This window comes from Oratosquilla oratoria, chromosome 31, assembly GCF_046742065.1.
Source record: "Oratosquilla oratoria isolate Oo_2021 chromosome 31, ASM4674206v1, whole genome shotgun sequence".
In the NCBI taxonomy this organism is placed as follows: Eukaryota; Metazoa; Arthropoda; class Malacostraca; order Stomatopoda; family Squillidae; genus Oratosquilla; species Oratosquilla oratoria.
In genome coordinates, this window is record NC_134807.1 from 15,362,003 (window position 1) to 15,377,223 (window position 15,221).

The 15,221-nt window shown below is 37.1% G+C and overlaps 1 protein-coding gene across 2 annotated transcripts in view; it reads right to left on the reverse strand.

Moving 5' to 3' along the window:
- LOC143041454 (UDP-glucose 4-epimerase-like) overlaps positions 1–15,221 on the reverse strand; it is a 295,689-nt gene that overhangs the window by 94,637 nt on the left and 185,831 nt on the right. The gene's annotated exons all lie outside the window — the stretch shown is intronic.

Below are 15,221 nucleotides of genomic sequence, written 5' to 3' on the forward strand. Positions count from 1 at the left end.
TAAAGAGGCCATAGCAAAGGAAGCACAGGGTTGGATAAAGATCCAAGAAAACAGTAGAGTTGCATTTACTGACATAATAAAACAGCAAATGAAAGAACAAACTGAAGACTCAGTTATTAAAGTGATGAGACAGAAGGAGAATATAGTAAGGGACTTAGCAGATAAAAAGAAATGTATAATTATATTAGGAATGGAAGAGAAATATAACCCAAATAGAACCACAACAATGAATGAGGAAAAAGAAAAAGTAATCAGTTTACTAGAATTAGTTCAGGAAGATGAACCTGAAATCATGAAACAAATTGAAGAGATGTATAGACTCGGGAAGTATAGTGCAGATAAGTCCAGACCAATTAAGATTAAATTCAGGTCACAAACGACGGCAAAGAATATCTTGGCAAAAACAGGGAAACTAGCAACAAGTGAACAATATAAAAAGGTATGGATAAAAAGAGAAATGAATGAAGAGGAAAGAGAGGAAAAAAAGAAAAGACATGAAGCTAAGGAAAAAAACGAGAACAGAACGGAGTCACAAAAAGAGAAATTCTATTGGAGAGTAATGAATATGAAAATAAGGAAATACGACATACTAGAGAAAAACAAAAGGGAAACCGAGAATACAATGGAAGTGGCAGAAAACTAAAAGTGTCTTACACAAATATAGATGGATTCATAACAGGACTGAATGAGCTGAATGATTATCTGAAGGAAAAAGAACCGGACATAATGGGAATTGTAGAAACGAAATTAAAAGTTCCACTACCACCCAACAGTGTAGGCAATGATGTATATAATTATTGGATTAGAAACAGAGACAAAACAAGGGGGTGGAGTTATGTTCCTGACTAAGAAGGATATAAACGTGAGGTGTGTCACATATGGAAAGAATACAGTAGAGATGATTATGATCGAAGTGGAAGACAGAGATAAGAAAAGCAGAAAGTTCGTGATAAATTATGTGCCTCCAAAAACAGCCTCGTGGATAACATTAAATAAGATAATGGAAGATGGAGGAAGAATAGTTATGATAGGCGACTTTAATTGCAAAGAAGTCTGCTGGGAAGAGATGACAGTAAAGGGTGGAGACGGCTCATGGGGAAATGTTCTACTCGAGATGATTATTGACCATACAATGACACAGTGGATACAGGAGAACACTAGGTATAGAAATGAAGAAGAACCATTGAGACTAGACCTAATAATCACATCTGAACCTAGAATAGTGGAAAAGATTGAATATAAAACACCAATAAGTAAAAGTGACCACATATTGATTGAACTGGAACTAAATGAGGAAAAATACATGAAAAGAAATGAACAATATAGAAAAGGAAGAATGATGTATGAAAAAACAAACTTTGATAAAATAAGAGAATTCTTTCAAAAAGAAAACTGGGAAGAAATATACAAAGAAGAAACAACAGTGGAAGAGAAATGGAATATTTTGACAAAAATTTACAAAAAAGGAGTGGAAAAGTATGTCCCAAGACAAAAACAAGAAAAAGAATATATAAAGTGCTGGTACAGCAAAAGTTGTAGAGAGTTAAAAGACAAAAGAGATAAAGCTTGGACCAAATGGAAGAAAGACAAAAGACCTGAAAAATGGAAAATATATACTTGTTATAGAAATGAATATGTACAAGTGTGCAGAGAGGAAAAGAGAAAATATGAAAAAAGATGTCATAGAAAAATGTAAAGATCAACCAAAATTATTTTACAGATTTGTAAACAACAAACTGAAAAACAAACAAGATTTGGAGAAATTAAGACAAGGAGGAGTTGAATACACAGAGGAAATAGAAATGGCGGAAATTATGAACAAGCATTTTAAATCAGTGTTTACAAGGGAGAACATACAACCTTAAGAGATTGAATGGAAAGAGAAAGTCCCTTATGAAAGAAATAGAAGTAATAAAGAATGAAATAATGAAACACGAGTAAACTTGATGTCAGAAAATCGCATGGACCAGATGAAATAGCAAACTGGATTTTGAAAGAATGCAAGAATGAACTAGCCGACAAAAAAGATAGCATAATAAACAGTTCCTTGAAAGAAGGAAAAGTTCCAGAAGATTGGAAAAAAGCAAATATAGTACCTATATATAAAGGAGGAAATAAAGAAGAACCTACCAACTATAGACCAGTCTCTCTAACAAGTACAATAGCAAAAAAATTTGAAAGAATTGTCAAAAGTAGATGGGTAAAATATTTAGAAAAAACAAAAAAAACAAAAACAATGTGCTAAATCCAAGGCAATTTGGATTCAGACAAGGACGATCATGCGTCACCAATTTAATATGTTTCTATTCAAGGCTAATAGATATAATACAAGAAAGAGATGGATGGGCTGATTGTGCATTTCTAGACCTAAAAAAAGCTTTTGACAAAGTACCACATAAGAAGTTGCTTAAGAAATTAGAAACCGAAGGAGGAATACAGGGCAAACTGCTTAAATGGATGGAAGACTTTTTGCAAGAAAGAAAAATGAGAGTAGTGATAAGAGACAAACACTCAAATTGGGATGAAGTAATAAGTAGTGTTCCACAAGGAACAGTTTTGGCCCCAATAATGTTTGCTATATATATTAATGATATGGATGAAGAAATTGAAAGTTATATGAGCTTCTTTGCAGATGATGCAAAACTATTAAAAAAAGTGAACACGGAAGAAGATTGTGAATCACTACAGAGTGATCTAAATAAAGTCTGGGAATGGAGTAAGAAGTGGGAGATAGAGTTCAATACTAAAAAGTGTAGTATAATGGAATTTGGAAAAAGCAAAAACAGAATAACAGGATCATATAAATTGGGAGAAGAAAGTATAAAAAAGTAGAAAATGAGAAGGACCTGGGAGTCATTGTTATGAATAATATGTCACCTGAGAAACATATAAATAAGATTTTTGGAGAAACTTATAATTTAATAAGAACAATCAAAGTGGCATTTACATACCTGGATGAAGAAATGGTGAAGAAAATACTAATCACTCTGATAAGACCAAGATTGGAATATGCAGCAACGATGTGGTCACCAAGTACAAAAAAATGTATAAAAAATTGAAAGAATACAAAGAGCAATTACAAAATTGGCACCAACACTCTCAGAACTATCATATGAAGAGAGACTAGCAAAACTTGAACTACAGACACTAGAGCAAAGAAAAGAGGAGATTTGATAGCTATTTACAGAATCATGAAAGGCATAGAAATTATTGATAGAGAGGATCTAATAAAATGGGATGATAGAAATACAAGAGGACACGGAAAGAAAATCAAGAAAGACAGCTATAGAAGAGATCTGAAAAAGAACAGCTTTCCTCACAGAGTAATAGACAGTTGGAACAAGTTAGATGAGAAAGTAGTGTGTGCAAAAACAATACATGAATTTAAAAATAGTTTAGATAAAATGAGATATGAAGACGGGACACCACGAGCATAGCTCCCCTTCCCGTAAAATACAACTAGGTAAATACATTTGTGAATCAGCTGGTTTTGTTTATTTACCTAGTTGTATTTTACGGGAAGAGAGCTATGCTTGTGGCAACCCGATTTTGTATCTTTCAGCATCCAGTTTGATCTTAAATTCTTGTATAGTTTTTGCACTCACTGTTTCTTCATTCACTTTGTTCCAGATATCTATCACTGTATGGGATGCTATTCTTTTTCAGATCTCTTCTGTAACTATCCTTTTTAAGTTTCTTTCCATGTCCTCTGTTTTTTTTTATCCCACTTTAATAAGTCATCTCTATCAAGGACTTCCAACCCTTTCATAATTCTGTATATGGTTAGCAGGTCTCCTCTTTCTCTTCTTTGTTCTAGGGTAGGTAGTTTGAGTTTATCCAATCTTTGTTCGTATGTCAAATTGGAGAGTGTTGGTGCCATCTTTGTCATTGCTCTTTGAATTCTTTCTAATTTCTTTATGTTCTTTTTAGTACTAGGTGTCCATAGTGTAGCAGCATACTCCAATTTTGGTCTCATCACTGTAACTAATATTTTCTTTACCATTTCTTCATCCATGTAGTCAAATGGCACTTTCATTGATCTTGATAAATTGAAAGTTTCTCTGAATAATTTGTTGATATGTTTGTCTGGTGTCATGTCATTGGTGATAGTTACTCACTCCTAGGTCCCTTTCTGAGTTGACTTTTTTAATTTCCTTTGTGCCAATTTTGTATTGTCCTGATATTCTGTTTTTACTTTTTCCAAATTTCATTATACTACATTTTTTGATGTTGAAATTCATTTCACTCTTTTGACTCCATTTCCAGATTTTGTCCAGGTCTTCTTGTAATCATTTGCAATCTTCTTCTGTACTTACTCTCTTTAGTAGTTTTGCATCATCTGCAAAGAAGTTCATATAACATTCCTTACCTTCATCCATGTCATTTATATATATGGCAAACATTATCAGAGCCAATACAGAGCCATGTGGGACTCCACTTATCATTTCTTCCCAATTTGTGTTCTTGTCTCTGAGTACCACTCTCATTTTTCTCCTGTTCAAGAAATCTTTCATCCATTCCAATAATTTTCCTTGTATTCCACCTATTGTTTCAATTTTTCTTAGCAGCTGTTTGTGTGGTACTTTGTCAAATGCCTTTTGTAAATCTAAGAAGGCATAATCTGCCCATCCGTCCCTTTCTTGAATTATTTCTATTAATCTCGAGTAAAAGCATATTAAGTTTGTGGCACATGATCTTCCACTTCTAAATCCAAATTGTTTTGGATTTAGTATTTTGTTGTCCTCCAAGTGTTTAATCCATTTACTTTTGATAACTTTTTCGCATATTTTTGCTATAGTACTTGTAAGGGAGACCGGTCTATAGTTGGTTGGGTTTTCTTTGTCTCCTTTGTATATTGGTACAATATTTGCATTTTTCCAATCTTGTGGTACTTTTCCTTCTTTGAGTGAGAAATCAATTATCTTGTGTATTTTGTCCGTTAGTTCATCTATACATTCTTTCAATATCCAATTTGCAATTCCATCTGGCCCGTGTGACTTTCTAATGTCAAGGTTTTTTATTTGTTCTCTTATTTCTTTCTGTGTGACCGTTATTTCTTTCATTGTGGGGGATCTTTCTCTCTGTCCTTCCTCCCAATTTTGTGAGTTTTCAATTGTGAATACAGATTTAAAATGTTTGATCATAATTTCAGCCATTTCTACATCATCTATATATTCTCTATTTCCTTCATGCAATTTCACTATTCCATGTTTGTCTTTTAGTTTGTCATTTATATATCCAGAATAGTTTAGGTTGGTCCTTGGATTTTTCTATTATGTCTTTTTCATAGTTTCTTTTTTCTTCCCTGCATATTTTTACACATTCGTTTCTTAGTTTGATGTATGTTTGCCATTTTTTGTTTTTGTTTTTTTTTGTCTTTTTTCCATCTTTTCCAGGCTTTGTCTCTTCTATCTTTAGCTTCACTACACTTTTTGTTATACCAGCACTTTATGTATACCCTTTTTTGTTTCTTCTTTGGTATGTATTCATCTGTTCCCTTCTTGTATTTTTCTTTTAATATGTTCCATTTCTCTTCCATCTTTGTTTCTTCATTTAAAAAAAATTCTCAGTTCACATTTTGAAAAAAAAAATCCAATTTGTCTGTTTTGTTGAACATTAGTCTTCCTTTTCTATGCTTCTCATCTCTTTTCACATCATTTTGTTCTTTTAGTTCAGACTCTATTAGTATGTGGTCACTCTTCCCAACTGGTGTCTTGTATTTCATTTTGTCCACTATTTTAGGCTCAGATGTGAATATTAAGTCCAGTCCCGACAATTCTTCATTGTTTCTATATCTGGTGTTTTCTTTCACCCATTGAGTCACAATTGATAAGTCATTTCTTATTAGTTGGAATTTATGTCAACCTCTTCTACATTGGAATGCTTGAATAACTATCAATACTATATTACAGAATGGAATTCCAAAACCCAAGTGCAAGACCAAAAATATATGAAAATATTGGAGCTGTAGCTGAACCATCTACATGGCTCACCACCACCACCATTGGGTTTCATCTGGAGAAATTCAGGGATGATGCATGTGACCAGGAGTATGCAGTAGCAATTTTTAATTAGTTTGAAGTACTTGACTCTTTTGAGGACCCTGAAGAAGTGTGGGACACTTTTAAATGTGAAACTCTGAAAGCTGCCCATGAGTGTGTTGGAGATCACCCAAGGTCAAGGAGTGGTGTTGTGTTGCAGGAGACACTGGAGACTATGGAGTAAGGGTCACTCTGCCAGAATGGCTGGGGACCTGGAAGTCAATAATCTTTGCTGGAATTTCACGGATCTGCAGAAGATCCCAGGTACCCCATGATACACCAAGTCAAACACCTTGAAACCCCTGCTGAAACTCACATTGGCTATCTATATGAATACAAAGTGCTAGGTTCTGATCAGTTGTTAACTTACCTGACATAAACCCAGACTACTCAAGGTTCTGAAACTTTAACAGATGTGAATGAACTCATGTCAGCAACAGATGAGCAAGTACTTTACCTGGCACATTCAGAAGTGTAATACCACAGTAGTTGTTCTAGTCCTGCCAATCCCCTTTCCTTGTCCAGATAGGGATGACCAGACCTTTTTTCCAGTCAGAGGGACTGCCAGACAGCAGACACTACTGCATATAACCTGCAGTTCATAGCCTTAACTCCAGCTTTCAGTATTCTGCACAAATATTGCAGATACTGGCTGCTTTCCACCTGTCAACTTAATCACAGTTCCTTTGACCTCTGTTAGAGTGTAGAGATTCATCTACTGGTGGATCAGCAGCCACCATCCAAACACCAAGGGGATTTTTTATTTGATTTATGAGTTTTTTTGGTCTAATACCAACTGCCAAATCCGGAACACCATTCAGTGCATATATTTGTCAATATATATATATTCAATAGATACAATTATACTGTTTACTGACCCAACATATTCATACTGTTGAACACTAAAACTATACACTAAACATTTTAAGTAAGACGTACCAAAATCTCATATATAATTGTTAAAAACTATAAATAGATAAAATAAATTGAATATAAAACATATTGATATCTTAAAGAAACTTTAAAACATTTGCTATAAGGTTGTTGTCCCCTAAGATGTGTATCATTGACTTATTTGATAGTAAATTTCCCTTATGTTGAACAGAAAACACTGGGCATTCATTTAAAGTGTTTGATAGTAAAATCAATTTGACAGATGGAGCATCAGCTCCACTTGCCATCAAAAACTTGAGATGTGAATGACCTGTACAAAGCCTGGTTAAAATTGTATCAGATCTTCTCTCCCTCTGAATGTGGGTCCAGGGAAGAAAAGAAAGCCTAGTAGTCTTTAATATGAAGTTTCTGATCAAATTAGACCAATGTTGTTGTTGTTGTTGTTGTTCCCTAGACTGTCTGTCCGAGCAGTCCCGTCTCCCCAAGGAAGGCCACAGCCGAAACTGGGTTTTCCCACAAATCCTTTATAGAGTGTATGTTGTGTTGTTTGCGTGCATGATTGTGTATAATGCAGTCTTCCATTATGTGTTGTATGGTATGGGGTGAAGTGTTACATCCTGGGCAGCTGTTCACAACACGGTCGTCCAGCCTCTTCTGGTAGCTTAGAAGTGCTGGGTGGTGACCGCATCGCAGTCTGGCCAAGTGGACTCTGTCCTTACGTGGGAGAGAGGATTCAGAAGGGTGGATATCAGGGGGTCTGGCATGCAGCAGTGTGTTGTCTTTCAGTGTGTTAATGGAGCGGTGAGTGATATGATTATGAATATGTTTCCGGAGGCTGGTATTTGGTGGTTGTGGAGGAAGAGAAGAGAGTATCTGTGTGTAATAAAGGTCTTTGGGTGTAGTTTTAATGTTTCTTGGTGTGTGTGGGTGTTCTGCTATGTAGTGTAGCGGGTGTGATGTGTTTGTGGTGGCTGCAGCAAGTGTTTGTGTGCCTCTCATGTCGAGGTGGTCCTTGACTTTGAGGACTTTTGTTTCATGGTGTAAATGGTCTGTAGGTGATGTATTTGTGCAGCCTGTAATCATTAGACCAATGTAGTTGTCATTGGTCTTTATTTGTGAATAACACTGTCTGTATGTAGAAGGCTGGTGCTAGAGGTATGACTGAAATTAGTTGCTACTTTAGCAGCAACATCGGCACACTCATTACCAATGATACCAACAGGAGTAGTAACCCAGCAAAGAGAACTTTGATCTCTTTTCTGCTCTGTAAAAGGACCAATAAAAAAGTTCACTGTAAATCACGTATTATTTGTAAGTCCTTCATTAAAAATATAAAACAGCACTCAGTATTGCCAACAGTTCTGTGGACAAAATAGAAGTGTTGGAAGGTAAATTCTTTTTAATGGTTATATAATGGGTTACCACAGCAGAGCTGACATCTTCCAAAGTCTTGGATCCATTGGTATAAATGCTCATAGTATTACTATGTATCAAAAAATGTTCTATAAATTTTCTCTTTAATTCAATATCAAGACAATTTTTTTTATTCTTTAGCCAAAATAGGAGAAATAATAATTTGAGGTCTACACTATGGAGAGAACTTTGGAATACCAATTTTTTCTATATGATGGGGAAATGATCCCACTTCTTTAGTGTTATGTAATCTAACCTCCCAGGGTTTTGGCACCTTTGGTCTTGTTGGTGCTCTGTCATTTGGTTGATTAACATGTGTATAGTTAATTAATTTTAGATGTCAGGACTCTGCTTATATATTGAAGACCCAAATTCACATACAGGCTGTCAACAGGTGATGTTCAATAAGCTCTGGGTCAAATATGAAAGGTCATGTTATGGATTACATCTAGTTTTGCTAAGGTAGTTTTACTAGCAGATCTATAGATTTGACATCCATATTTTAATTTGTTCAAACATACAGACTGATAGATCTTTAAAAGAGTAGTCCTGTCAGCTCCCCAGTTATAATCTTACACAACCTTAAGGATGTTAATCTCTTTTTTTACATTACAAACTAAATCCCTAATATGGTAATTAAAAGTTAGTTTTTCATCTAAAAATATACCCAAATATTTGACACAATCTTCATGAGGTAATATGGATCCTTCTGAAATTAAGTAGGAATTTGTTCTCTTTACCTTAATCTGGAAAAATTGTGGCTTTAGTCTTTTCTGGTGAGAATTTAGAACCTCGAGTTTTAAGCCATGTTGTCATTAGATGGATGGCTTTCTGAATCTATGGCCCAACCTTGAGTGCAGTGGATCTGCTGCAAATAATTGCAGTCATCAGCAAAGGCTGGACCATACATTCCAATAGGGAACATTTCCAATAAGCCATTTATGGCAATATTAAAAAGTGTTGGACTTGACACTTCCTTGAGGAAGGCCTTCCTCTTGAAGAAAAGCCTAGGAGAAAGATGAGCCTATCCTCACTAAGATATCTGACATAAAATATTTAATGCTATTGAACATATTGCCTCCAATGCCCCAGTTTGCTAGTTGTTTGAGAATACCTCCCTGCCAGGTGACATCATAGGCTTTTTCCAGTTAAAAAAATACCACTATACTCTGGTTCTGAACAGCAAAAGTGCCCTAAACCTCCTGAGTGAGAAACAACATAGGATCCAGAATGTTTCTGTTCTTCCTGAAACCAAATTGTTTGTTAGACAGAAGACCTTTGGATTCCAGGTACCATACTAACTGAGTATTTATCATTCTTTCATAAATTTTTGAAATGCAATTAAAGCAATAAGCCTGTATCCTTGGGTAAGACTGAAGTCCTTTTCTGGTTTTGATATAGCAATAATTACAGATGTTTCCCATGATTTGGGAGAAGTTCCTGAATGCCAGAATTCATTAAGAAAATATAATAAGAACTCTTTTGATTGTGATGAGAGATGAGAGACCATAGAGTATAAGATTTCATCCTCTCTAGAAGTTGGTAAGGATGAAGATAGTGTGTAATCCAACTCCTTCATATCAAAAGTTACATTATATGCCTCTGAATTCAAACTAACAGGAGGAACAACTGTGATGTTTTCTGATTTGTTTAAAATATGGAAAATAGTGGAGAACATTTGAAATATTGGAAAAGTGTCTCCCCAATGGTTCTGCCACATCTTTAGGATCTGAAAACAGATTACTGTTGTTCTTTAGAATGGGAAGTAGGGGTGGAACAAACTTTCTGAGCAATTTCCAGATTCTATCCCACACCAAATTAATGGGTGAATTGATTTTCAGTTCAATAATGTATCTTAAAAAGAAGCTCTTCTTGCTTGTTTAAAAACCTTATTTTGCTTAGCCAAAGCTCTTCTATATATCATCTGATTGCCTAAGACAGGTAGTTTACAATATCTATGGTAACAGGTTCTTGTAATTTTTCTACTTGAATCACAAGCATCATTCCACCAGGGAACAAGTGGATGACAAGGATTTCCTGTAGCTTTGGGGATGGATATCATAACCCCACTGTTTATGATACTATATAATAATAAGCTGCTATTGTACTAGGATTTAGTGGATTTAAATGCTACCCAATCTGCCTCATCAGTCTTCCATTTGGGTAGGCATGAGGATGAGGTATTTCTAAGGTACTTAATATGACTGGGCCAGTGATTGCTCTCATGAGTATCTCAATTCATTGACCACTGATAGTTTAGTCTTATGAGTGCTGAACAAATTGTGAGATCAATGGCAGTCGGTGTTATGAAAGATAGCATGCCAGGTTGGGGAGCCATCATTTAATAGTATTATGTCACTACAATAGATTAGTTCCTCAATTGTATTGCTCTGTCAGTCACAACTAGTTTCACCCCATAAAGTATGGTTAGAGTTTAAATCCCCCATTAGTAAAATAGTTGGGGGAGTAGATCTATTAAAGTCTGTAGATCATTCAATTCTAATTGTCAAGGATTACCAGATTCATCTTGCAATCTGTTTTCCAAAGATGGTTCTAGATATAAAGAACACAAAGCAATCCATCTGGTGGTGAAAATATGGATTGCACAGGCTTGTAGAAGTATCAAGTTCAAGATTTCGATGATTAAAAGACTTGCTCACAATAATGACTGCACCTCCCTGAGGATGTACACCTGTCAATGGAGGGAACTTGTAGAAAGCATAGTTTTGTTTAAAATTTGGAGATGAATTATTACCTAGCATAGTCTCTTGGAGACGAATAGCAGACACCTCATGCTCCTTGATAAGGGTTTGGATTTGTTCCCTATTAGCATTAAATCTACAGATGTTCCACTGGATAAGAGGCATTAAGGATGTTATTTGTTATGGTCTCCAGGTCTGGTTAGTAATGGTCTATTTAGGTTTGATTTACCTGATGAGCATTTATCTTCTTTTTATTTTCATTTTCCCTAGATTTGCTCAGAGAAGATGGCCTCTTGGATGCAGGTGCTTTGTTGTTGGGTGGTTGAGGTGGAGGAGTGAGTTACTTTTCACTATCTGTTTCTGACTCCATGATTTTATTTTTGTGCATTTCCACAATCTGAGGCTTGTGGGCAAGTATGTCCTCCATGGGGGAGTCTCCCAGGTCCAGAAGGCAGCATGCTTGGGAGATCTACAGAAGTCAGGGTGGTCTCTATAGAGAAACCCTGGGTGGCCTCCAAAGAAGCCTGAAAGGCTCCCTTAGTAGGAGCTTGAGATCCTTCATCATGAGGGGGCTGGGAAGGCTTTCCAGCTGAAATCTGGAAAGCAGGCATTATACTGAGTTCAGAATCAGGAAGACTCTTCCTAGATGAAAAGTCTTCTGTTTGGGTTGAGATGCTGAATTTGTAACATTGGCTTTCTTCGTTACTTCACTTGGTATACTCGTAGTACTTTTTACCTTATCCAAATAAGTAGGTCTGTTCAAAAGCTTCCTGGCATAACTTGCACTAAAATGTTCACCTTGTGCCTTAAGTATAGCTTCTTGTTCTTTTTGGAATATCTTACATTTCTTAAACTGAGAATAGTGATTTCCTTTGCAATTTCTATATGATGGCATGTTGTTACTCCTCAGGGTTCTCATGTTCTGTCTTAGAGCACATATCACAAAGTTTAGGCCCGGTGCAAACTCTTGATGAGTGAACAAACCCAAAACAATTGAAACACTGTAGTGGTTTTGGTTTGTAAGTACACACTTGAGCAAACAAGCTTTCAATTATCCATTCTGTAGGCAAGGTGGCACTTTTAAAAGATAACCATATATTATCTGGGCACACAAGTATTTCTTCTGTAAAATCATATAAGTCTTCATCAAATATTACACCCTTTACATAACTAAAATTATAGTGAGGTTTTACTTCCTTCAGCATGTTTTCATTTTCCAATTTCATGTTTAAAAGCATGACTGCCTGTGTATCGGTCTTCATGTGGACAAGAAAACTATTTCAACCAAGTTGAGTTGTATCTTGCCTATTAATGGATCCAATTTTGTCATAAGAATCTCCTTACTTTAATTAAATTGTCTCTGTCCTCACATGTGATCACTATCAGCCATCTAGGAAACTTTGGATGTCTTACCAATACTGAGTTTGTTGGATGTTTTCCAGTCTGCAGTTTTGGTGGTACATAGGTATCTAGATTAAGAGCACCTGACACCAATATCAATTATATTTCCTGGATGCTTTTAAAGCATCTTTAGCATTTGGGAATGTTACCCAAGTCTCCCAGGACTGTGCTTGGTTACTTAATCCCTTCCTTATGATGATGCCTACATAGGTGTCATGAGGCATGGGTGGAATCAGTATCTTGATTATATTTATTTTGTAGTTTTAGCTGAGTGGCCTGCATATTCTGTGAATTGGCTTGATCATATTTTCTGTGGTTATTAATATTCAGAACGAAACAGAATGAGTAATACAGCTGTAACTTTATAGTTTATAGTGCAAGTATGAGGTGGATGGATGGGGTGAAGGGGGCTTTGGGGAAGAGGGGAATGTCTGTTGAGGAAGGAAGGGAGAGGACAGAAGACAGAGGTGAGTGGAGAATGGTTGTATATGGATGATGTTGTGATTGCATGAGGAGGAATGGGCAGGGGGGTGGGGGGTGGGGTAGTATGTGTGAGTAAATTTTGACGCAGCCCGAAGGGATTTCTCCCCGTCCTCTCCTTACATGCAAGGGGGGACGGAGAGGGGGGGTCGCCGATTAAATGAAGCGGCCTTGCTGTGGATGTGCTGTGCCTTGCGACACTGCTTCTGACCCAGGGCGGTGGGCAGGGTGCAGGGATGACCCGTCATCCAGGAGGTGCTCAGATGAGAGGGAGGGTGGGAGGGGTGTGGAGTGTATGTAGGGATGAAATGGGTGGGAGTGTTTTTATGCCTTTCCCTTTTTGGCTACCTCCCTTGTAAGGGGGAAAAAGCCTTGGTATATGTATGTATGTATGTATGTATTATGATGCATCATCAAATTATCATACACCAGGCAGCTGATGCTACCTGCAAGAATTTTACTTGTATTGAAGAGGTTAATCTGTTTCTTATCTCACAGACATGTTCAAATGCTGAAAATTCCTTGTGGATAAAATCAAAAGTAAAACTTACTGGAAGAGCGACCACAAAAAATTATAGAAGACACCAAGGCTTGGTAGGAATTTAAGACTTTGAAGTAGTAGAAGATAGTTTTGTAGTAGTAATTCTATTCTTATCTAAACCAGGGTCATTGATAGGGAACTTTACCTTTTCTGTGTTATGGTCATCAACTTTGGAATTGAGCATTTTTGGAGGGGGATTGGGAGGTTCAGGTGGTGGAGGGTTAGAGTTAATAGTGATAGTAACCACATAGTCACTATTTTCTTTGGACCACACCATATATTGAGAAATAAAGAGATAACACATGGAAGAAGATACTGCAGTTGTCTGATGTCTGAAGCAATAAAAGAAAAGTGCATAGCTGGAAAATTCCTGAAAATTACTATTTACACTCAAAGGACTCTGGTCATGAGTAGAAGCTTTCACAGCCCAATTTGTCCTCAAGTTTTGTTCCATAGGGTATGGAGTCTGTGTAGCTACTCTTTGAGTGCACTGGAAGATGGAAAAAGAGTCAGCCATCAAAGGTATCCCCTCTACCCTATCTCCATCAGCATGCTGGGTTTTGCCCCTCGCAATGAGTGTTGACCTCACGGTATATCTCATCACCCAGCTGCCTTCTGATATGGCTTCAGGGAAACCTATATCTACCAAAAGTTCTTTTGAGTAAAAGAAAAAACTGAGAAAAGGAGGGCAGGGTAGCAAATAAGAAGGGAAGGGATAGGGGACTCCACCAAGTAGATGGCTGAGGAATCATCTAACTATTCACTACCCCAAAAACCTGTACTCCAAGACAAGTGCCAAAGGGGTGAGGGTGTCGGATCCAAAGGGTGGTTCAGTCCATGGTCAAAAATAGGCCTGTCATCAATGAGTTTCTACATGGCACAGGTTTTGTCTGGAAACTTAGGGCTGACCTTTCCATCATGGTAAGTCCTGGCTGGTACAGCTCAGCCCATCCTTGCAACATGCACTCAACAATTCCTCTTATGGGGAAAATTACTCTCAGAATGTCTACATATATATTATATATATATATATATATATAGTATATATATATATATATACATATATCAAAGTCTTTTTCCCCCTTACACGGGGGGTAGCCAAAAAGAAAAAAGCATAGAAATCACTCCCACCCATTTCATTTCCCATATATTCCACTCCCCTCCACCCTTCTATCTTGGCACCTCCTGGATGACAGGTCATCCCTGCATCCTGTCCACTGCCCTGGGTCAGAAGCAGTGTCGCAAGACACATCACATCCACAGCAAGGCCACTTCATAAATTTGGTGACCTCCCCTCTCCATCCCCTCATGCAGAAAAGGAGAAGACGGGAAGAAATCCCTTTGAGCTGCGTCAAATTTTTTTTTTTCATACATACTTCCTCACCCCCCATCCCCCACCCACTCCTCCTCATGCATCACAGCCTCATCTATACACAACCCTTCTCCATTCACCCCTATCTTCTGTCCTTCCTCCACAGACATTCCTCTCTTTTGTAAAGCCCCTTTCACCCCATCCATCCATCTCATCCTAGGACGCCCCCTCATATTCACTCCTTCCACTTCCACCGTCCACACTTCTTTTACTAATCTTTCTTCACTCATTCTTTCCATGTGTCCAAACCATCCCAATACTCTTTCATCAACCCTATCTCCCTGCTCCCTTTCCACCCCTGTTCTCCTCCTCACCTCCTCATTTCTCACTCTATCTAGCCTAGTAACCCCTATCATACTTCTCAGACATTTCATCTC